This window comes from Phallusia mammillata, chromosome 4, assembly GCF_965637545.1.
Source record: "Phallusia mammillata chromosome 4, kaPhaMamm4.hap1.1, whole genome shotgun sequence".
Lineage (NCBI taxonomy): Eukaryota > Metazoa > Chordata > Ascidiacea > Phlebobranchia > Ascidiidae > Phallusia > Phallusia mammillata.
In genome coordinates, this window is record NC_137255.1 from 20499646 (window position 1) to 20523020 (window position 23375).

The 23375-nt window shown below is 38.4% G+C and overlaps 1 long non-coding RNA gene and 2 pseudogenes across 1 annotated transcript; 2 read left to right on the top strand and 1 right to left on the bottom strand.

Moving 5' to 3' along the window:
* The first annotated feature begins 3173 nt into the window (after positions 1–3173).
* LOC145223595 (uncharacterized) lies at positions 3174–5602 on the top strand (annotated as a pseudogene).
* A 520-nt stretch (positions 5603–6122) lies between these two features.
* LOC145224989 (uncharacterized) lies at positions 6123–6903 on the bottom strand. Its single transcript, XR_013859778.1, has 2 exons — positions 6658–6903; positions 6123–6475 (listed from the first exon to the last, which is right to left on the bottom strand). It is a non-coding gene; the product is annotated as an uncharacterized LOC145224989 (long non-coding RNA).
* Positions 6904–13583: 6680 nt separating this feature from the next.
* Positions 13584–19179, top strand: LOC145223596 (para-nitrobenzyl esterase-like; annotated as a pseudogene).
* The last annotated feature ends 4196 nt before the right edge of the window (positions 19180–23375 follow it).

Sequence of the window (23375 nt, forward strand, 5' to 3'; positions counted from 1 at the left end):
TGCGCCAAACTGCATTTGCAAACTACTTCCAGTTCGCTGTCAGAAAAATGCGCATTATAAATCTTCGTTGAGTTTAAATATCACCTTTTTAGGATGTGCAAGGTTTTGATCAAGTCCCTGATGAATCAAAGCTATCAAAACAAACTACAAGGCTTACGTAAAAAGTACACACAAAACAACGTTTTCGTGCCTTTGCAAAATCCAATCCATCCGACAAAACAATCATGCAAAAATACACTTTCGAATTATCTTAAGACACATAGTCTTCAAGGGTTTGCTTTATTTTCTGCACGGTTTAAGCCAGTACAACTTTGAAACTTAAATTTACTATTATCACCTGGCGGCAACGTGTCAAATATCATCTATTTGAACCTCCAATATCAAATTCTGACAGATCTTAAAGCCAGACATGATTCGGGTAACAAATACGGTTTAGCTCTCAGGCATCCAGAACAGGCATTTCGGCTTTTATACGCTACCCAAACTGTTATCTTAAGCGTTGGTTACTTAAAATATATCGTAAAACATTGGCACGGGGTTACTGCATGTCGTGGCTTTCCGAGAGAATTTCATGTTTAATTATTGACAATTTTGCTGGGTCATCTTGTGTGTGTAAACAACCATAAAACACGACTGCGTACTGCAAGCGCCTTTAACGAGTTTGTTCTCCAAAATCGCGTTTGCTCATTATTAGTCGGTAAACAACCTTCGCACGCGAAAACTTTTTCAGACTTAAAAAATGCGTAAGCTTACTCACTGTATATTTTTTAAGTTTTTTCGGTCGTGGCATACTTGCAAAACATTATAAGAAGTAATTTACCCAAAACATAAAAGTTCCTGAAGGGGACACAGATTAAATCAATTCATTATAAATATCTATTTGCTTGGTGCACCCAAAAATATGCATATTTATTTTTAAAATGACTCGTCGACCTTGATGAAAAGATTAATACCAGCATTCGTTAAACATTATCCTGGAATCCGAGCTTCTGCGGATATGTACACACATGTCATATTCTATGTAAATACTTGGACATTACCACACACTGAAGTATCAATCACAGCAGCGCGATCAAAATTGATGTATTGTCTAAAGTTTTTCCGAATATGTTAATACATGTGAACACAGGTATTTATGTCACAACACCTGGATCATAAAGGTAATTATAAAATTGGCATTTTAGAGTTTCATTTTGGGCTGGGCTTTCAAGTTTGGGTTCGGATTTGGGCCGATTTGTAGCTTAAGTTACAAATCGGCCGCATCATCTTTTACCCGAATGGTCCTGTTGGTCTTTGTATGCTGGTGTAGACCAGGCCCTGCAGCCCTGCGAGGTGATTTTACTAATTAAAATTGTTACTTCGCTTGTTTTCATTTTTTGTGATTCAATGGTCTTAAAATCAAAACCATGTACCAAACATTGTTTTCTGCCTATATACACCAGGGGTGGCAACCTTTTATGCGACCGCGTGCCAATTTGCTTGATATTTCCATGTGGTAATAACAGCATGCCAGAACACTCTGCTTTCTTACTATTGAGATCAGCAGGCACAAAATACCACTTACAAAAATGTTGACACCCAAGGTCATTACACGAAATATAATTAAACAAACAAAAACTTCAGGATCAATAAATTAACGCAAGAGTAATGGGTAAAACAATTTCGAAGTTAAACTTACTCATAGCGCAGCCTATAGGCTTTGTATGTTCGTGATGGCCTGTATTATTTATTGAAACATGAGCTCATGTCCCAGTCTTGGCAATTGATTTCGCTTGCCAAGCACAAAGTCAGTGAATATATGTAATATATGTATTGAATTTACAAAATCAAGAGCTAGGCTAGGTTTTGCTGTTGCAAGTAGTTGAGGCTTTGTAATTTTATAGTTTGCAAACATTATGTCGTACAACTGCTGTCACGTCAATGTGGTTGTTAGTTTACACGCACACTTCCTAATGTTTACCGATACACCTACGAAGTTTATCAAATCGTGTGACAACCATATGGCAAGCCAGCTGGAACAAACCCATTGTTACCGTCAGAATTTATTGAGTCCTAATCAAACAGTAGAAAGTGAGTTAATGTTGCAGATGAACCGAACCCGGCCCGAACCAGAAAGTACAAGCCCGAAACCCGGTCCGAACCAGAATCGTTTTAGAAAAGCCCGTTTAGGCCCGAAAGTTTGATTGACAAGTCTATATATCGAAACATCAGGAATACCAAGGCAACGAACACAATTGACAATTGCGTTGTGGGACTATTTGACGTTAGGTCAGGTCCAGCAACTGGCTACTTAGCTAGTTAATTGTTTCAAAAATATACTGGCACAGAGTGTAAAGTTAAGCGCAAATCAAGCCCCATTTTCTTGGAATAACCTAAGCCGGAACCCTGCCCCGAGTTACAACTTTAGGTTATTCATCTTTATTAACTCGGAAAAAAGCTCGGTCGCCGAAAGCAATAGGAATAAGATTTTGACCAAGGTGTGTTCAAATATTGTATGACCAAACCCTCTACACATGTTTGTTTAAGACTCATGTTTCTACTGATGTTTACTTGTCATATAGCATTGCCGAGTGAACAGTGACGCTTGCGTGATTGCTGTTAATGTATAATTAGTCATGAATCCAGTACAGTCAGCTACGTCAGAGGATTACTGTTTTGAGTGAGTTTCAGCAGAACAGCCGCTTAAAGACTGCATGAGCATAAAACATAGTCTAACTCAGTGGTTCCCAAACTATGGTACGCGTACCACTAGTGGTACGCGAAGGTCTCCAAGGTGGTACGCGAGCAACTTATTAAGTTCACACAAAGCGATCTTTATTTCACACAAGTTTTAATTCACACAAATTACGTAGAGCGTGAAATTTCACACTATATTTCCTACTAAATTCTAATTCATTGGTGTATTGCCGCATTGAACTGTTAAGCAAGGTTTCTTTGTGACGAAATAGATTTATTATGACGTAATGAATCTGTTATTACAACGTAATAAGTCCTTAAAGTCAGTTTTTGTAATAAGCTACTAGTTGTGTTGACAGTAGCACTGTAGCGAGGGCGGTAAAAGTTTGACTAAGTTTTGTTTAATATTTACGAGCCTTTGGTTACTGAAGGCCAAAGTTACTAAGGTAAAGTTAGTTAGTAAAGTTTAGTAACATTTTTATTCATTAAATTCTAACATGATTGTAGGTGGTACGAGAACGCTGCATGAACCAAAAAAATGGTACGCGAGTAGATAAAGTTTGGGAACCACTGGTCTAACTGTTTAATATTTACGGATTTTCTTGTGCAAATGGTGGTACGGTTTAATTTAGTTCTATAGTAACAACTGTTGGAGCACTTACATTTTTTCATGTTTTTTAGTAAATTAGTGTTTTGTTTTTGTTGATTTGTTTTTGATACCGGAATATCTATTGCCGTAACCGTACGCATATTTCCAAAATGTTTCCGAATTCGAACCACAGGGCTTTTTAAGCCAATCACAAAGGCGGGTTTTCCCGGGTCATGTGACTTTTTAACCAATCAGCCTAGTCGACTCATTGAACCAATCTCACAACAGCTTGCGTAGTAACCAGTCAATCTGCCTCGAGTTACAATATTTGAAAGTTAAGGTTGTGCTTGGTTTTATAATTGTATTACTAAAATATAAGCATTTTAAAAGGCATTTTTAATAATTAATTATAAGCTTTCTTGTAAATAATCATCTGATATTGTTAAGTGGATTCCCTGCAGCAAATGGTGGAACTTGGAGAAAAATTAGTAACAAAAGGAAATGAAGAAATGGTTTTTAGATTGACCTTACAATCAGCAAATAATGGGACGAGTGGCTTGAGTCTTTTTGTGTAGTTTCTATTTCTAGCTGGAATGTATACAAAACATTTCTAAACCCTAAAATATTTTGGGGAAACCTTTGAAGTTTTGCCAACATGAAGCTGGTGTATCAAATTCAACACTTTGTGTCCTGTGTCTATGGATGTTAAGATCAAACTTTACACCAAGTCAACTAAACATCACATAAGTTGGTTTCTACTCATCCATGTATAGTAAGTGTGGCAGTTAACCACAATCACTTGCTTAAAGCTGCCAGAAACCTTGGTTAGCTAAAGATCAGTGAATCTACAAGAAAGATTTTCTTCATGTATTTTTGGCAATGATTGTCAGTGTCTCAAGCATTACAAACCCATGAGACCAAGTTGCTTGTTACAGATGGAATAAGTGCAGTCACTAACAACTAATCCAAAGCCCTGCTCTGTGTACTATCTCTGGGATCAGTGGCGTAAATGTAACTTTGGGGCATAAAGTGGTATAAATTTGTTTTGTGCTATACAGAAGTATGCTGAAGAATCTGAGGCTAAGATCCGCTTTGTTATGTTTGTGCCATTGTAACGCTGATCATGGAAAGAATCCACAAAATGATGTTACAATCTTCTGAGATAGTGTTTGTGGCTTCTACAACCAATCTGGTTCAGACTAATGCCTCACTTACAGTCCTGTTATGTGGTATTCCAATTGGGGATGTATCAGGGATCAGCACCTCAGAAGCAAATGTATGCAGGCGTTGCATTGGGTCAGGAGCAGGCACCATCTGTGGAATTCTTTAGTGATTTGGCCACTACACATCAACATAAGATCATGGTGGCTGTTCAAATGCCATGGAAATCAATCCAACCACTTCATTGTCTGATAGCATTGCTGGACCATCACATAAACCAGTGACTGAATGTCCAGACTACACTGCAGAGAACTTTTCTTAAATTTAATAGTGTTCTGAGTTTATAAAGACCAAGCACTCTAGTGACTTTAATTAAAAGGAAACTAAAAAAGCATTAGAAAGGTTTAAGAACTCTATCTCTTCTGCTCATTTCGTTGCACAAATAAGATCAGCACTTCATTCATTTGGAAGAAACTCAATTGGCAGCCGCAATGCTGGAGCAAAATACATTGGGTTTTTTTGGTACTGACATTAAAATTATATATTTTCTTGGTATAGGAGGTACAAAAATTCATTTCCTTATGTGTTTTACTTTTTTTCCTGCAGCTTTTCCGTGCATTTTTGTATAAATTGTTAAAGGGTCTTGGATAAAATTGTTACTGCTGGTAGATATCATATTGCTTACTATTATTACCTAATTGGTTTGTAGATTGGGGCAATTGGCTTTTGATTAATTTATTGGATTGTAGGTTGGGCTATTTGCTATTCCAGAACCTGCATGGATGCATAATCATATTTGCTGTTTAACAATTAGAATTTACTTTTCCATGCTCCAAAGTGATTATACCTATAGCTTAGTGTGCCTTTAGCCACCAGAGCTTAGGCCTGTATGACTGGAACCAAGGAAGAGCAGTTGCGCTGCCAAAACAAATAAAACCTTGAGAAGGGATGGACTAAAGGAAAGGGCAGGGCAGATCGGAGACATCAAGCACTCCAAGTTAAAAGGCATTTGCTTGACATTTAGCTATAACTAAAGTTATTGTACTAGTAAACATATTGACTATCATGGAGAATGTGATACCAATAGATTATCATTGGATCTACTTTATAGAACTGTGTTGACTGATTATTTTTAACTGTGGTTACTGCATGTATAATAAACAAACTTTTGGAGGACTGTTGGAATGAGTGATATAATTTAGGTGCAACTGCTTTGTTCCATATAAAGAGTTGCAAATAAATAAACTGATGTAAACCATGAAGAAAAATAATTAGCCTGTGTAGCAAGGTCAAGACAAACTAATTTAACTTGCTGACAAATAAGACTGGTCATATAGAGTGCTGTCAATAGCCAAGCTTGCCCTAATTTAGAGCATTGTAAGTAAAAAGGTGTTTTGTTTCATACATGAGATTGCAAATAAAATAAAAAACTGGTGTAAACAAGAAAAGATAAAATAACTGAGAAAAAGCTGCTCACATGAGGTGAGATAAGAAAATAAAATTCTGACACTGCTGCATAGGTGTTTTTAGGTGGTAGCTATTCATTACAACATTTTTTGGGACTATTATCATTTCAATGTCACAAGAAAAACAATAAATATGCTAGCACAAGTAAATCTTCTCATAATTTACTTTATACTGTAGTAGTTTTTTTAAATCCTGCTTTGGCTCTCAAGCACACTACTTCAATTTGCTATTCAAGATCACTTCTGTTTTATTGTAAACTTACGACAAAATTCCAGCATGCACAATAAAAATAACATATACATTGATGGCACAGAACAACATTCATAACTGAAAATACTGGGAGTTGTTTGGAACAACTATGCAAATGGTGTGCCTAGTGTACACTTATGTCAGAACTGCACTGTGTACAATAATAAACCATTCATCTCTGTAGGTTAGGAACAGTTTGTTGATCCCAAGGTATGACATGCATAATGTGTTAAATTGTGTTGATCATAGGTGCTTGCACTAGAGACAATGAGGCATAATACACTGTTTTTATGCCATGCAAACTTGACTGCATGAAGGGGATGCGTTGCTATCCTAAACAAACACATACCATTAATAACAGAAAATATTTTGCTCAAAAGCTATTTCAGACTTAATAAAAAGTATGAGTGTATAGTTTACCATTTATGAAGCATATATTGCACAAAAGTGATTTTACACTCAATAAAAATTATGTGTGTATAATTTACTGCTATACATAACCTAATAAACATTACCTTCAGTTCAAACATCCAAAATGCATGAGTCTTCACCATGTTCTGACTTGTAAAAACGTTTTTTTGAATCAAAACTGACATAAAACTTGCAACGTCGACAATACTGAAGTCAAAATAACCGCTTAGCAACCTAAACGTGACGTAACGGCAACCCGCAGATTTGCGCTGCTGTGATTGGCTTAAAAAGCCCTGTGGTTCGAATTCGGAAACATTTTGGAAATATGCTAACCGTACCGTTAGTGTTGCTCATATTAATTCACGCATGACTAATTATTGATACGCTTGCTTGCGTCTTACCGCATTTCACTGTTGTGTGACCCTTATACTTTGTTCGAGTGACTGCGTGAGTGGCGAATACACTTGGGGAAAATAATCTGGGTTTTGGCATATCGCAAAGCTTTTGCTAATGTAGTAGGACAAACTTGACAGTGCACTTAATAAAGTAGCGTACTTACAGCTGACAGTCTTATCAACTTTTAAGCTTACTTTCAGCTGAAGAAAAATTGTGTGTTGCTTGAAAATAATATCATCATCATGTATAATCTCCAACCGTCGCAAATTCACTTCACCCAAGATAGCATTGCATCAAATTTCAGCAATGGGACAAGTGTTCATGATACTATTGATGAAGTGAAAAATGGATTCTTGAACGTTGATTCGATCGAACCCATCAGGGTTTTTAACACAGGGAGAAGATTTTACAGGTGAACACAATTCAATTATCAGAGCCAGGCACTTGTACTTCTTTTTAGTAAGTATTCGATAAAGTAGGGTTGCCATACGTCAGGATTTTCCCTGACATGTCAGGGAATTTAGTGTTTAAATCTGCGTCCAGACATGGGGTCGAATACACGCGTCCTGTATTCGAATACTTTACGAATACCTGCATGACTGTATTCGAATTCATGAATACTTTGGTAATTTTTGAGTGACAGCAATTCGAATGGTATTCGAATAAAACGAATCAAGTATTTGTCTTCATGAATTGTTGACCAAACTCCAACGACAAGTAATTCGAATACTATTCGAATAAACCAAGGCATGCATTCGTATTCATGACTTCTACGCACTTTTTAAAGTTCGACAATTCGAATTGTATTCGAATAATGCGAGTCAAGTATTTGTATTCACGAATTGTTTCATAATGTTAAGGTGGCAGCAATTCGAATTGTATTCGAATAAAACGTGTCAAGTATTAGTATTCAAGAATAGTTGACCAAAAAACAACAACGTCTAATTCGAATACTATTCGAATAAACCCAAAGCGTGTATTCGTATTTATGAATACTTCGTACTTTTTGAGAAGTAGCAATTCGAATTAATAGTTCTAGTTATTTGTATTCACGAATTGTTCGGTTGTAGTAAGAAGCAAACAATTCGAATTCACCGATTCGGATATTTGCAGTTGCGGAAAATACAAGAGCCCCGAAACTTTTTGATCAAAAAGTAACATGCTGGGTTTATGAATTGCAAATTTACTGGTAAAAATGTAAACAACGAGCTTTGTTTACCACCTCAGCTTGACTGATTTAAGTCTCCGTTATATAAATTTCACCAAATTTACATGAGATGTTTGCTTCATGAACGCGCTACACCTGTCATGTGTGAGAACAACCTAATGTTGCTAGCTTTCTAACACAATTCCATTTGTGTAACGTCACAATTAAACTTCTACGTGTCATTGTTTCGTAACATAAACAAAAACTTGTCAAATCAGGTCACATTCACTGCCAATTTGAATTGTATTCGAATCTATTTGGCAACAATATATAGCAAAATATTCTCGACTACTCCTAGTCTGGAGGTAATCGACAATTCGAATTGTATTCGTAAAAATGTAGTCATGTATTCGATTTTGCGAATTGTTACCTTACCAAAGGCCGACAACAATTCGAATTGTATTCGTAAAAAATATCGTGTATTCGATTTTGCAAATTCTTAGGTTGGCATAACCTACAACAATTCGAATTGTATTCGAATAAATTTACTCAAGCTTTTGTATTCATGAATTGTTGGTTTAAAAGATAACATCAACTACTCGAACAGATTCATACACTATCGAACGAAAGCCAAAATCATTCGAATACAGCAAGAAGGTGGCAAAACCTGTATTCGAATGCATTCGAATACGAATGACGAATACGAATTGCCACATGTCTGTCTGCGTCAAGGAGAAATGTTAAAATGTACTTAAAAGTCAGGAATTTAAGAGAACAAAATATATGCTATGAAATTAATGTACCAACGGAAAAAAGTTTCTAGTAGTTAGCTACAATCGCGTCTATACCATGAAGAGGTAAGCTGGCGGCGCGCATGTTAACGCACAAGCTAACTGTTTCGTTTTGCAGTGTTTGTGCGCGCGTAACAATAGCTTGTGGAATATGCCTGCTGTTCGTTACTAGTTGTCTAACAAATACGCGTTAAATACACAAATAAATATCCGCGTCTCAAGAAAACACAGCATTCGATGCTACGTGTGAACCTGGGAAGTTTCATTTGCTTTAACTGTGTATCTAATATGCAAGGAACTAACTAACAACATAAAGTCGAATGTCGTGGGACAGAAAAACGTTTTCACGGTGGCATTTTATTTCAAAGTTAAAAAGGTGACTCCCAGTGTTTTGTTTTTTTCTGTGTGAAATTGGTCCGAACGGTTTTTAGAGTGGTAAAGGTTGGCGACTCCTGATATATGTGCTTATTGTTTTAAGGATAGTAAGAGTAATGAGCTTAGCCTAATAAACTGAACTTAACAGAAGCCTACGCAGAAAGTTAATTGGCAAGGATCAGAGTATCGTATGTAACGTTTTCTCATGTCGCCGTCCGTGTGACTTTCGAATATTCAAAATTTATTCCGTAATAGAAGTGTTTGGATCGCAAAATGATTAACGCAGCGGTTCTCAAACTAGGGTCCGGGGTCCTTTAGGGGTCCATGAGGCAATTTTGCTTTGACCGCGAAAAGGTGGAGGTAACTTTATATTCTTATTTGGCGTCAAATCAAAATAAAGTGAGAATCGACCGTCTCCATTGCTAAACAATAGGCTTTATTGCATGACAACTAACAAAAATGCAATTGTTCGCGCACAAGCACAACTGTAATGTTTTTGTCTTGTCTGTGATGTCAGATTTGGATGATTGTTATGCGCAAAACTAGCTAAAATCCTGCAATCAACTATCGTTTTTCTGAAATACACATTCAGGCTTAAGGACCGCGAGCCCCCGAAATAATGGCAAAGGGACCGTTTAAAAAAATAATGAAAAAGTTTAAGAACCACTGGGTTAACGCAACTGAAATAAATTTTGTCAGGGATTGTGTATCATAAAATGTGGCAACCCTACGATAAAGGCCTACATCTCATGTCCTTTATTGGCCCAAAAACGTCATGTTTTGGATTGGTTTTTTAGAATTTTAAAACTCCTCCGCTAGGAAATTCAACCATTTTTTATCAGCCCAAACAACAGACGTCTTTACGTGTTCCGTGTGTTGGAGACGGCTGACCTGTTAGCCACGATTACAGTGGTTGAAATCAACAGCCACCAGCAACGAATCATGCTAACGCCTGGAAATTCGGGTTGCCATGTCAGGGTTCGAGGTAACGGGCAGCAGACTTATCGGCATTGTCAGTGCCGTGATCAAAACCATTTGCATCTGTTAGGTAAGTACAATGAACTGCCTTGCTGGTTGTTTAATCAATAACTTTGTTCAAAACTGCAGTAGCCCAGGTCGACATACTAAGTAACCCGATTCAAACAATATCGGATACACACTTAAAATACTTCTGTTCCAGGATATCAAGAACGTTTTCCTGAGGGTGCTGTTGCTCCGTACCACCGACACAATCCCAGGGGCGAAAATGAAGCTAACCCATATGCGGTTGCAGCTGGGGTGGTTGGAGGTCTGGCACTGATTGGTTACGGAATATATCAACTGATGAAAGTCAGAAAACGTTTTTCCCCATCCAGTCTAAAATTCAGCCAGGATTCAATCGGCGGCCACTTTCGGGACGGCAAAAATGTAAATGAAACAATTCTAAAGATAGCTGCTGGAAAGTTAAATGTATCTGATATTCCTCACATTGAAGTGAAGAAATGTGACGGTTCCCGCGTAAGGTATGTTTACAATATATCGTTAGGACTTACGTTGTTTGTTTGGACAATATTACACTAAAATTGTCTCAGTTCATGATTTTCAATTCCAACTTTGATTCTCTGCGACAAGAGGTGTTGGTTATAGCGATTAAAGCATAATGTGAGTGGCATGTGCTTTACCGAAAATGTATGACCAAAGTACAAACAATAGAATATGCCTGGACGTTTGTTTCGATTGACAAGTATAATTTTTCATTGCAGAGTTGTTTGTTGGACTAGCTGTTGGCCATTTGGGATTCAGGCTGGGTTTCGGGCTTAACTTTTCATAAAACGGGCTTAAATTTGACTTCCAGTCAGTCTACTTTGTACCTCATTGGCAATGACTTAGTGCCTAATGCAGGCTTTGTGTTGTGGCAATTTTTAACTCGCTGAGACCTTTGGTTGATTGAACAAATTTAAGTAAACAAACGCACATGTTTGTTCGGCACTTCTCAACAACGGGTTGTCAACAAAGAAAATATTTTTCAGTTCGGACAATCGCCGCCTCTACGTTTTTCGTGTTCTGCATTTGATGGGTATACTCGACGAAATCGAAGTAGATTTTATAGAAGAACTGCGAAGAGACGATACGACACGTAATGCTGGTTGTCACGTTTTTGTGAGAGGCGGTGAAACTTATCAGCACTGCACGTGTGGCAATGGTCAAGGGTCCTTACCAGGTATAGCACAAGTTTTGTGATTACATTGGGAAGACAACGTATCTAATCAACTTAAGTTAAACCCCGCGCTTACGGTTTCATATTTGGATTAACATCGAGTCAAGGATGTGTGGCAATTGCGATGATACGTTTTCTGTTTACCTCAGAGGAGTTGTAAGTCGGTCGGGTTTGGACTTTTCGTGTCGGGTTCGGGTTCGGTTAAGAAAAACGACTTGGTTTCGAGCCGGACCTCACACTACTAGGCCACTATAATGTGGCAATTTTACATCAATAAACCTAACTTCCAGGCCTCATTCGGGTTTCTGTTTACAGAATTGTAATTCGTTCCGGGTTTTGGACTTGCCTTTCGTTTTTTTTTTTACCTGGCACTAAGTTGTTTTTTTTGTAGGTTTTAATAATGACAAATGCAACTTATATGTAGCCCTTTATTATACTGTAGGCCTACTATTTTTGACAACAAGATGGTTACAAAAACATGATAATATCTGCAATATGTTTAGGTTGGTGGGACAGACGATACAAACGCATCCAGTATGGACGTCTCAGCACTTCGGAGCAAACAATGTTAAATCAAAGTGAAAATAATGCTGAATGCCTTGTAATGTGAAAATGTAAAGCTGACTTTAACTCCTATAGTATTTAGCTTTTAATTTGCATATGTGTCAATGTATAATAGTAGATTATATAGCTTTATTGTACGATTTGGCGCGTTTCTGAGGTTTCTCTTGTTACATTTAGTCCAGGTGGAAAGCTTGTCCAAATTGAGTATGCACTAAATGCTGTTACTGCTGGATATTTGTTAGAACAGAGGCACTAAATATGGTTGTGATAGCAACAGAAAAAAGCATACATATATACCTGAAAAATGTATGGGATTATAGCAATTTATACTTGATGTTTGCTTTAAACAACGCAGTATAGGCTACATTGTTTTACTTCCTTGTGTATCAGTAGTCACACAAAAAGCTGTTTTGCGACTTTTTCCATAAGCCCAAATCGAACTGCTTCATGATTGTAAAACTTGGAAGTGATATTATTTTTCTCCAGAATTTTTCTCAAGATCTAAACCTGGTCATTTGTTTTTTAACGCTTAGCTGTTATTGTATTGAAATACAAATACAGTATATGTCTGTAGAGATATCTGGATCGAAGTGTATAATGTCACATAGCTTTATCATGCCACGCTGCACTTAAATGTACGTTATAGTTATTTTCCATTAGCAATTGCATTGATGCATGGTGTTCGATAACAACGCTGTAATTTTGCTTTGCTGTCGTGGCGTTAAAGTTGTCTTGAATGCATTTACTTCGGATAAAGAACATCGGGTTCGCTTGTTGTTGGTTATTAGTCATTGTATAATTAAATGACTTATGCTGTTGGCTACTTTGTTGACTTGTGCGTTGATCTGATTCAAGATACATATGAAACATCAAATAGGTGTTGTTGTTTGCCCAACACAAGTAACACTCATCACCATTTGTTTAATATGGTCGGAAAATAAAAAATTAACACGTTTTTCGGGCGTTTTTTGTCATTGTTGAAATGAGTTATGTCAAGAACACAATAGGTCAAAGTGATTTGCAGTTTTATTTCATTTCAAACATACGAGATCAGTAATTACGTTCGCACAAAATTCGTTCACACATTACCTGATCTTGTGTGTTATGTTTGTCGGCAGTTATTTGACGCATTTATTTGCAAATATAGTGTACTGAACTACCTTTTGTTTGTTGTTTACCACTTAATTCTTCTTGCTGATGAATTGTACATGTTACGATGAATCTGATCAGGCAAGTCACGGCATTTACTCATCTGCAACCGCCTTCTCACCAGAAATGACTCACAACCGGTATAAACCCACTGGAAAGGTAACAAGCAAGTGGTAGCATATAAGGGGGCGGCAACAATATCCATACATCGTGCTGTTGTCAGTCTATCTAGCTTACTGTTTGTGTGAAACAAAAAAGAATATGTTGAAACTAAACGGTTTAAAACATATCTACTTGTTTCTGAGCCTGGCAGGCTTAGTGATATTACAAAGTTCAATACAAAATGTACAAGCGGGAGAAATCTTTGGGCAAAAAAATGAAGACGAGTTAAGGTCAGTGTTGGACAATGTCATGCGCGACCTTGCGGGTCCTTCCAGAAAAGAAGAATCATTTTCAGAGGTCAAACCTTTGGGCGGCATTGAAATAGATACCACTAGCGGACTAGCAATTGGAGCTATTTACGAAAATCATATTGCGTTCTACGGGATTCCCTATGCCGAAAAACCTGTAAGGTAGGTAAATGAGGCACCGTTTTCTTTACAGTCTTAAAAAAACACCAAATAAAATCTAAATTTCCGATTTCGACTCCCTCAAAATCTAAAGCATGATCTTATCTGTTTCCTCGCTTTGATTGTGTTTTTCCTGAAAAAGTACATATGTGCAGGCTTAATGAGGTGTTTCAATCTAATCTAAGGTTTATGGAAAGCAAACTGCGTACAGACCAGGGGCCGATAAGAGCAATCAAACCGACGCGTATTCAGTGCTACCAGCCTTGTGTGAATGATTGCGATGAGCATCCACAGCCGGTGAGAATGCGTTGGTGATACACATTCCACTAAGCAGATAACAGACGTAGAATGGTCATGTGCAAGTAAAACAAACAACATTTATTGCAAACTTACATCAAATTTATAACAAAATCGTTAACAATTGCCTACAATAGAGTTACCAGACTTGCGGAATTTCCCGGACATGTCCGGAATTCGGACATTAAATCTGTGTCCGGGAATAATTTTCAAATATACTCCCAATGTCCAGAATTCGGTGTCTATTTAAGCCTAAAAGTTCCCAAAATGGCCGAAATTCCCTTGCTGGGGTTATTTAAGCAAGGGGTCAAATGTCTCTTAAGTAACCGACTGATGTTTATCACTAATTTCAGCAAACAAGGATCTAAAGCTGTTTACGTTTCATGAACGGTTTTTGATACACGGTTTTATTAACGGAATAAGGCGCCAGTTTGGTTTCGATATGTATTAAAATTGTCCGGAATTTGGTTCACTAGCCTACATTTCACATCGCTATATAGTCTAATGTTTTTACTTGAAGCATGAGACAGAGGACTGCCTGATTCTGAACATCTTTCTTCCCCGAAGACCGGACCCCGAAAATCTGAATCCCGTCATGTTTTGGATTCACGGCGGCGCGTTCTCTGTGGGTTCTGGGACAGACCCGTGGTACAACGGAAAATGGCTTAGTTTAGCGACCGGTTCAATAGTAGTCACCATTAACTATCGATTAGGTAAGTGTGAAAAATAAAGCAATTCGCATTTTTGCTGACCCATGAAGGCGAGTCAATATAACTCAGTAATGTCCAAAAATTTGGGCTGATGTGACTGAGTTTGGAATCCAAATCACAATCATGCTTGGCGTTTAGGGAAGCCAGTACGCAGGGTAATGAGGGTCAATTTCCCTGAAAATCTACTTGCATTTATTGTTTTCTATATGACTATTATGGTACTCGCTCTCCATTTTAAAGTAAGCGGTTATAAGCAACGCTCTTTAACATGATGGAAAATATACAAAACTAAACCATGTGTATTAATTAAGATTTGTATGGGCCTTTTGACACAACTTATTGGCTCCTGATGAAGGCGTCTTGTATAGGACGTCGAAACGTCGATTGTTTACAATAAAACTGCTGGATGAGCAATACTTGGTTATTATTATTGGCTATAGGTTCATCGTACGCATTTACCTTTCACAGGACCTTTTGGCTTTTTATCCAACATAGAGGGTGACAACCATCTGGCTGGTAACCAAGGTCTTGGTGACCAACAACTTGCTTTGGAGTGGGTGGCAAAAAATATAAAAAACTTTGGTGGAAACAAATTTCAGGTAAACAACAATCTGACAGTTGTCCACGAACGCACGAGTTTAACATGTTTACCGTATTTTGACAACATGAAATAAAACCAATAGTTTTTTCTTATTTTTAGGTGACAATATTCGGTCAGAGCGCTGGAGCTCAGTTGGTATAGTTCCATTTGGCTTCCAAGAAGAGTTCACCTTTTTTTCAACGAGCAATCATGCAAAGCAATCCAGCAGCAGCTAGATATCACACGCCTGAAATAGCCCAGACCACAACAAACAACCTAATGGAAAGCGTTGGCTGTACCGACATAGATTGTTTGCAGTAAGAACTTTTTGAAGTTGTGTTGAAAACACGTTGACTTTTTCATATTTTAAAATATTGTTATATTTTAATGATTACGTGGTTTTTGGTTCAAACCCAATCGGTTTATATCTGGCATTTCTCACTATTCAATGCGACATTTTCAGTCGCCACACAGGGTTGCGAGCGGGGTCGAAGCAGCCTCAAACCCTAACTTTTGCAAAAGAAAGAGCAAGTCACGTAAAATTACTACAAATATGGCCTGGCGTAAAGTCAGACCCGAATTAAGCCCGTTTCATTAAATAAAAGTACGAGCTCACAAATGTATTCAATTTAAATTGTAATGTCAGCGTGGATGATAGCTTTAGTAATCATCACTGTGTTTGTTGAAACTTTCAGGAAGATCAGTCCGGAAGTGATAGTAAACGCGCAGGCAGAAGTAGCAGTGAAAGCAAGGAGCATGCCCAAATTTAATTTTCAATCTATCTCCGACGCTGCTTTCAACATTATTGAGACCTTCAGGCCTGTGATTGGCAACGATGAGTTTCCAACTCAGCCAATGTCCATGTTTCAAAAAGGATCTTGGAACACAGATAAGGACGTTATTTTGGGTGACACAGCGGACGAGATGGAATTTTTTTTGGTTCACATATGGCCGACGACAGGCGTGATTGTAGATGTAAGTTGTATTTGTTAGAGCTACCCAAACCTTTTAAATGTAAAATGACATGTAAAATGAGGCACCTGTAAGTGGTATACTAAAGGGCACTACTAACTACATTATTCCGGACAACTCAAGAACTGTTATATAGAGAATGTGGCACGCTTTGTGAATTATTGTAAGTGCTGTTATGATTATCATCTTACTTTTAGCTTGTTGTAACTACATGTAAACTTTAAAAAGCGATAACATACAAAACTTTTTCTGTGGGCCTTGATATCTTCAGGTACCGTACATGTATTCGTTTGGCGAACTTTTGACAGGCGAACGGTTGAAAATGAAAATTTGAGAAACTTTTCTTACACCACATAAAAACAAATATAAACATGGCGTCATTTGCGATGCACTGGTTTACGTACAATGTTAAGTTTAACTCATTTTGGGGATAAGTGCAACCAATAACAACAAACCAAATGTTTTGCAAAGAAGAGTAAACGCATTAAAGGTTTTTGTGTCACTGTTGTTCCGCAGATGCTCAGATTCTTTCTTAACAATTGGTTAAAAGAACACACGCACATGCAAATTGGCAGTTTGACGCCAGGCACTATGAACTCCTTTCAACGACTGTTAACAGCCTACGCCATTTCCTGTCCTACACGAAATCTAGCCAGGTACGTAAGTTTATTTTTTATAATTGCCTGTAGCGTTCGTTCAGTGGTGGAATTAGACGAAAAGGTAAAGATACGGAAAGGTAAGATTGTTTTGCTAAGAGTTTTAACACACAAGGGTGACATGCATCAACTGTTTCATATATCTTTTATAAAATCTTAGAAAAATATTTTTATTCTTTTGAACTTTCACACAATATTTTGTCTCAACAAAGTATAACCAATACGCTCTTCAGCACAAAAAATTGCGTTAATAAAGACCAATTCCGAACACACATATAGCCTATAGTTAAACACAGACATGTCCAGGAATTTCCGCCTTTCTTTGAGTCTTACAAAAGCAGCAAAGACTGTACAACATGTTATTTCAGATATATGTCTGCTACAGCAGAAAACCCTGACCAAGTTTATCTTTACAAATTCGAATATGGACCCGACGTTGCATTTGTGAAATCATTAGGCTTTTCATTGATGCTTGCAGATAAAGCTTTCCACGCATCGGAAATCAGTTTCGAATTTGGAAATCCACCCCCAGGGTAATGCGCCATATGCAGTGGTGGGATTCAAATTTGTTGTCAGCTGGTTCTGATACAAAAAGTCCATTGAGCAATGCTAACCGGTTCGCTGATCTCATAAAATTTCGTAAAACGGTTCTATAGAACCGATGCGAACCGGCTGAATCCCACCACTGGCTATATGTAATTGAATCACCTTTACTCTAATGCATGTATTACACATTTGTTTGTACTTTGTGCTTACAAGCTCTTCGTAAACAAGTTCGAAAACCTGCTAGAAAAAACAGGTTTAATATAGCTGGCTTTACTTTTATACACAAAATAGAATACAAGAAAACTTACATCAACAAACTTCAATTATAAGGGGTCTAAATGATTTTTTGGTGGTTTTGAAGCTACGAGTTTTCGGCAAGCGACATCAGCATTCGTGACACGATTGCAAGTTTTTGGAGGAGTTTTATTCTCAACGGAAAACCGTCCAACGAAACTTCGCAATGGCCTCCCTACAAAAAACTGGCTCAGGTAAGGAAGACTATATTTAGCGCATAAAGTCGTCGTCACAAAATGGTAGTGAGTGGCAAAAAGTGATCTGTTTTATATGGTGTGATCGGCCTGATATAATGTTTATGTATATTTTACAACTATAGTTGTAATTCGGATCGGGACCTCCGGTTCGACATGAGGTTCTTACCTGGTTCGGGCTTCAGTTTACGTAAACCGGACTTTACCTAAACCAGGCTCTACATTTGATCGCATAGGCCAGCGGTTCTCAACCAGTGGGCCATGGCCCGAAGCATTTTGATTGGGCCACAGACCAATCAAAATATAAAGCTTTTCTAAGAATTTACTTTCATTTGTGTCGCTACACTCAGTTTTACAAAAGTAATGGGTTGGGGGAAATTGAGAAGAAATGTAAATTAATTTGAATTTAACTATTAACGGTATAAAGTTACTTTGAGTTTCTGCCACACTTTATGTTTATGATGTAATAAACTACTTTATGATTACAATAAAGTCAGATAATAGCAGCATATCAATTGTCCAATTAGTCGGTCATAACTGGAAGTGCTTGATTAAAACAAGGGAAAGTGCCGTTTTATGAATTTTTTTGCACTAAGTTATGAACTTATAATCTGTTTGAAATATGTTCTGCTTTTTTTCTGAACCTATTTTGTAGTTGTTTTTTTCTTTCATAAAAATTTAGTGGGCCACAGAATTTTTGAGGAATAAAAATGGGCCACGAAAGAAAAAAAGTTGAAAACCACTGGCATAGGCTATATGTGGTAATATTATAATGCTGAATCTAACTATAAGGTCTCATATGGGCTTTGTTTTTAAATAATCGCGTTCGGATTGGGCTTCGGGCTTGTACTTTCGGGTCGGGTCTCAATTACGGGACCGATTATATATACGACCCCGCTTTTAAACTTATTCTGTTTTTGTTTTTTTTTGAAAAACAAATTAAGGTAAAAAATCAAAGACAACTTACATTACAACAAAATAAAGCGTATAATGCCTTTGAAATTTCCAGGTGCATGAAAAGGTTGCCCCCTGGTCTCAAATTGCAATTGACATTCCGAGAAGCTTTGTCAACCACAACAGTCTCTGGGACACTCTCTGTGACCAGTTGAACGATTTTGGGTTGTACGAAGTTTTAGTAAATCCTCCAGAGAACTCCGATCCAACATTAGATGCTAAAGAAGAGCTTTAGGGACACTGTTAAATAAAAAGCTAAATTGTGTTGTAAACATTTAACCTACAATTTTTCTTGTGTTATTGTGTTTATATCGCGCTATATAGGCTGTGTTTGAAAATTAAGCTTATGGATGGAACTAAACTTGCGAGGCAATTTCGTTTTAACGGTCTGTAGGCTATATTTTCAGCGCCATGTTTATAGAAAATAACTGCACATACTTACTTTTTCATTGCACAGCAACGCAATCAAAAGCGACATTACAACATAGTGTAGCGCAGGGGTGGGCAAACTACGGCCCGCGGACCGCATGCGGCCCGGCAAAGGAGTTCATGCGGCCCGCCAAATGTTTCCGAGTAACGCTGAATAGTACTATGAGCCCAGGCGCAGAGTTTTAAAAATACCGGGGGTGCGACTTGCCGATACCAATACCATGTGCAGTATCTGTACCCGTACGATACTTTGGAACTAAACACAGATACTTTTCACGTGCTTTAGCCTGCCACGTTATTATGCAAATCGTCACTTGACACAATTTCTTCGTTCGATAAAAGCAAAAGCGATTCACGTTTTCAAATACAGCCCACTTTGCACTGGTGACGCCCAAACTTTGGCACAAGGACTTTGTTAACAAAAAACGTGGTTCAGCCTTTGTTGCAACAAACGCTTGTTTTTTTGAAACAATTACAATTGTAGCTTTTCAACCACTGTTTGTACAATCATGAACAAACGTATTTGCATAAAGCTGAAAATATACTATGTAATAATTTTGCGCAGGGGTGCACAACCTGCGGCCACAATCTATTAATATTTTGATTTTCAAACTGCTAAAACAGATTTCGTGGGACTGGAAAAAAGATTACCAGTCTAGTAACCATATGCGCCAGGCTTTTTATCTGCTTATTATGTGTAAACAATGCGAAAAGAACGGGCACTGTAATCGTCACAATACAGTTTATGGCGTCTTAAACAGTTAGCTCCGTTCAGCTAAACTTATGCACAAGTTAGAAATTGTTAATCAGAGCATTTTAGGCGACTTTAAATGGTATATATATGATACAAACCTTATTTTTTACATCAGTTGTTTTAAAACAAAACAACAAGCAAGCAATTGGCGGCCGTTGGTGAAATACCATGCGGCCCGATAAGATTATAAACTTTTGAATGCGGCCCTTGCACTGAAAAGTTTGCCCACCCCTGGTGTAGCGTATCTTTAAATTACACGCGACTCGCGACAATACTTGCGATGTTGGATTGTGTGCACGCTTCATTATATTCAGTGTCTCGCAATAAACGGACGTAAAACAAGCGTGTCTACAAATGGTGACCCCGGACGTGAGCTATTGAGTTGTTTTTGCTGGATTTGTAGGCTAGCTATAAATCAACTCACAGTCATGACAGAAAGCAATGTGACATCGGTTGCAGTCAAAATTCCACCCTTTTGACCGCAAGATGAAGAGCTATGGTTTTTGTGGAAGCACAATTCACCGTCAGAGGAGTAACCCAGTCACTGACAAAGCCAAATCATATTGTTTCTGCTGTCACTCCTGAGATTGCCTCAGTGGTCAGAGACATTATTAAGCGTCCATCTAGTGAGGAACCCTATGAACAACTAAAGAATGCTTTGTTACGAAGAGTAGGTATGTCACAGCAACAAAGGCTGCAAAAATTTCTTCGGCCTGATGATCTAGGGGACCGCAAACCTTCACAAATGCTACGGGACATGGAACAACTACTGGGTGACGTGGAAGCTAAACAGATTCTTCGTGAGGTATTTCTACAACGGCTTCCAGCAAACCTGCGAATTGTTCTTGCTGCACTAGATTTGGATATAACTGAGCTTGCAGAAAAAGCCGACAGCATGGTTGATCTAGTTGACCCACAGCCTCTTTTGGCAGAAGTAGACCAACTTCAACAAGATGTTGCACTGCTGAAACGCAACACAGCATTTACAAACAAGCGAAAATCGCAAAGAAGTAGGTTTCCCACGTTGTGTTGGTACCACAGACGCTGGGGGGATAATGCAAGAAAGTGTGTTTCACCTTGTAGCCGCAAGGGAAACGTGGAGACCAGTCACTAATGGCGGCTGGTGCCGCTGGTCATTTTCGCCGCCTTCTGTATGTAACCGACCAAGCAACTGGTCGGACATTTTTGGTTGATTCTGGTGCCGCAGTAAGTGTTATTCCTGCAAACCGGATAGATCGCAATACTTGCCAACGAAACCTAAAGCTTGTTGCAGCAAACGGAAGTACCATTGCAACATTTGGCACCAGAAAAATTAACCTTAATTTAGGCTTGGGTGAAATCTTTTCATGGAATTTTATCATCGCCGAGGTCACGCAGCAGATCCTTGGCGCCGATTTCTTTGGACTTTTCGGTTTACTTATTGATCTCAGTCGAAATAGATTAATAAATGCCAAAACATTTGACAGTGTCAAAACTGGCATTTCGAACACTGCCGCGCTTGGCTTGTTTGCCGCAAACAACAACAGAAATGAATTTAAAGCTATTGCAAAGTGCGGTATACAATGATGCTTCCCTGAAACACAACGTCAAGCACTACATTGTTACCAATGGTCCTCCCGCTTATGCAAAAGCTCGTCGGCTATCTCCAGACAAGCTAAAATGTACTAGAGCAGAGTTTCAAAACTTGTTGGATTTAGGGATTGTTCGCCGTTCATCAAGTACATGGGCCTCTCCACTGCACATGGTGCTCAAAAAGTCTGGCCAATGGAGGCCATGTGGCGATTACCGCAAGCTTAACAAAAGCACTATTCCTGATCGCTACCCAATTCCTTTAATACAAGATTCTTCAGCTAATCTACATGGTGCGACAATTTTTTAGCAAGATTGACCTTGTCAGAGCTTATCACCACATTCCGGTTGCTAAAGAGGATATTTCCAAAACCGCAATAATCACCCCTTTTGGATTATTCGAATACACACGAATGCCCTTTGGCCTCTGCAATGCTGCTCAGACTTTCCAGCGATTTATGGATGAGGTGTGCAGAGGTTTAGATTTTGTTTTTGTCTATCTCGATGACATTTTGGTTTTCAGCCCTTCGGCGTCTGCTCACCGTAGACATTTGCGTTTGCTTTTCAAACGGCTTCAAACCTATGGGATTGTTATGAATCCTGACAAATGTGAATTCGGATGCACAACAATAGCCTTTTTGGGACATCAAATCACCACCCAAGGCATTTCTCCACTCGTTAACAGGGTTGAAGCCATCCAAAAATTTCCTCAACCAACGTCCAAGAAAAGTCTAAGAGAATGCTTGGGACTAGTAAATTTCTACCATTTTTTTGTCCCTGGTGCCACAAAGATTTTGCATTCCCTGCACCAGGCACTTACAGGCACAGAGAAATTTTTTAAATGGACAGAGGATTGCACAACTGCATTCAAGGCATCAAAACAAGCCCTGGCAAAATCAGTGATGCTTGTTCAGCCTAAGGCTGACGCACCTACACGAATCACAACAGATGCTTCAGGCACTGCGGTTGGCGCTTCACTGGAACAACGCCACAACGGGGAATGGAAACCAATAGGTTTCTTTTCAAGAAAACTTAAAACCGCAGAAACACGGTACAGTACATTTGATCGCGAGCTTCTTGCTATTTATTTATCTATTCGCCACTTTCGTTATTTTGTTGAAGGCAGGGTGTTTGCTATTTTTACTGATTACAAGCCCTTAATTCATGTGTTCCAACGAAATTCTACTGCATTGTCATCTCGACAAGTTCGCCATTTGTGTTTCATTTCAGAGTTTACTACCGATATACAGCACATAAAGGGTAAAAGTAATTTTGCTGCTGACGCATTGTCGAGAGCCAGGATTAATGCTACAACATCATCTGCAATTGATTTCGCTCAAATGGCACTTGCACAACAAAATAATGAAGAAATTATTGCATATCGCACCTCGGTCACGTTACTTAATTTGTGTGATGTACCTTTGTTTGGAACAGAGTTAACAATTCTTTGTGATATTTCTGAAGGCCAGTCCCGTCCTATTGTACCTTATGCATATCGTCGCCAAACCTACGATGCGATTCATAATTTGTCGCATCCAGGAATACGCGCAAGCCGTAAACTGGTCTCAGACCGTTTTGTATGGCATGGTTTAAACAAAGACGTTGGTAACTGGGCACGAACCTGTCTACAATGTCAAAAAGCTAAAATCCAACAACATACAGCTGCTGCTTACAGTTCA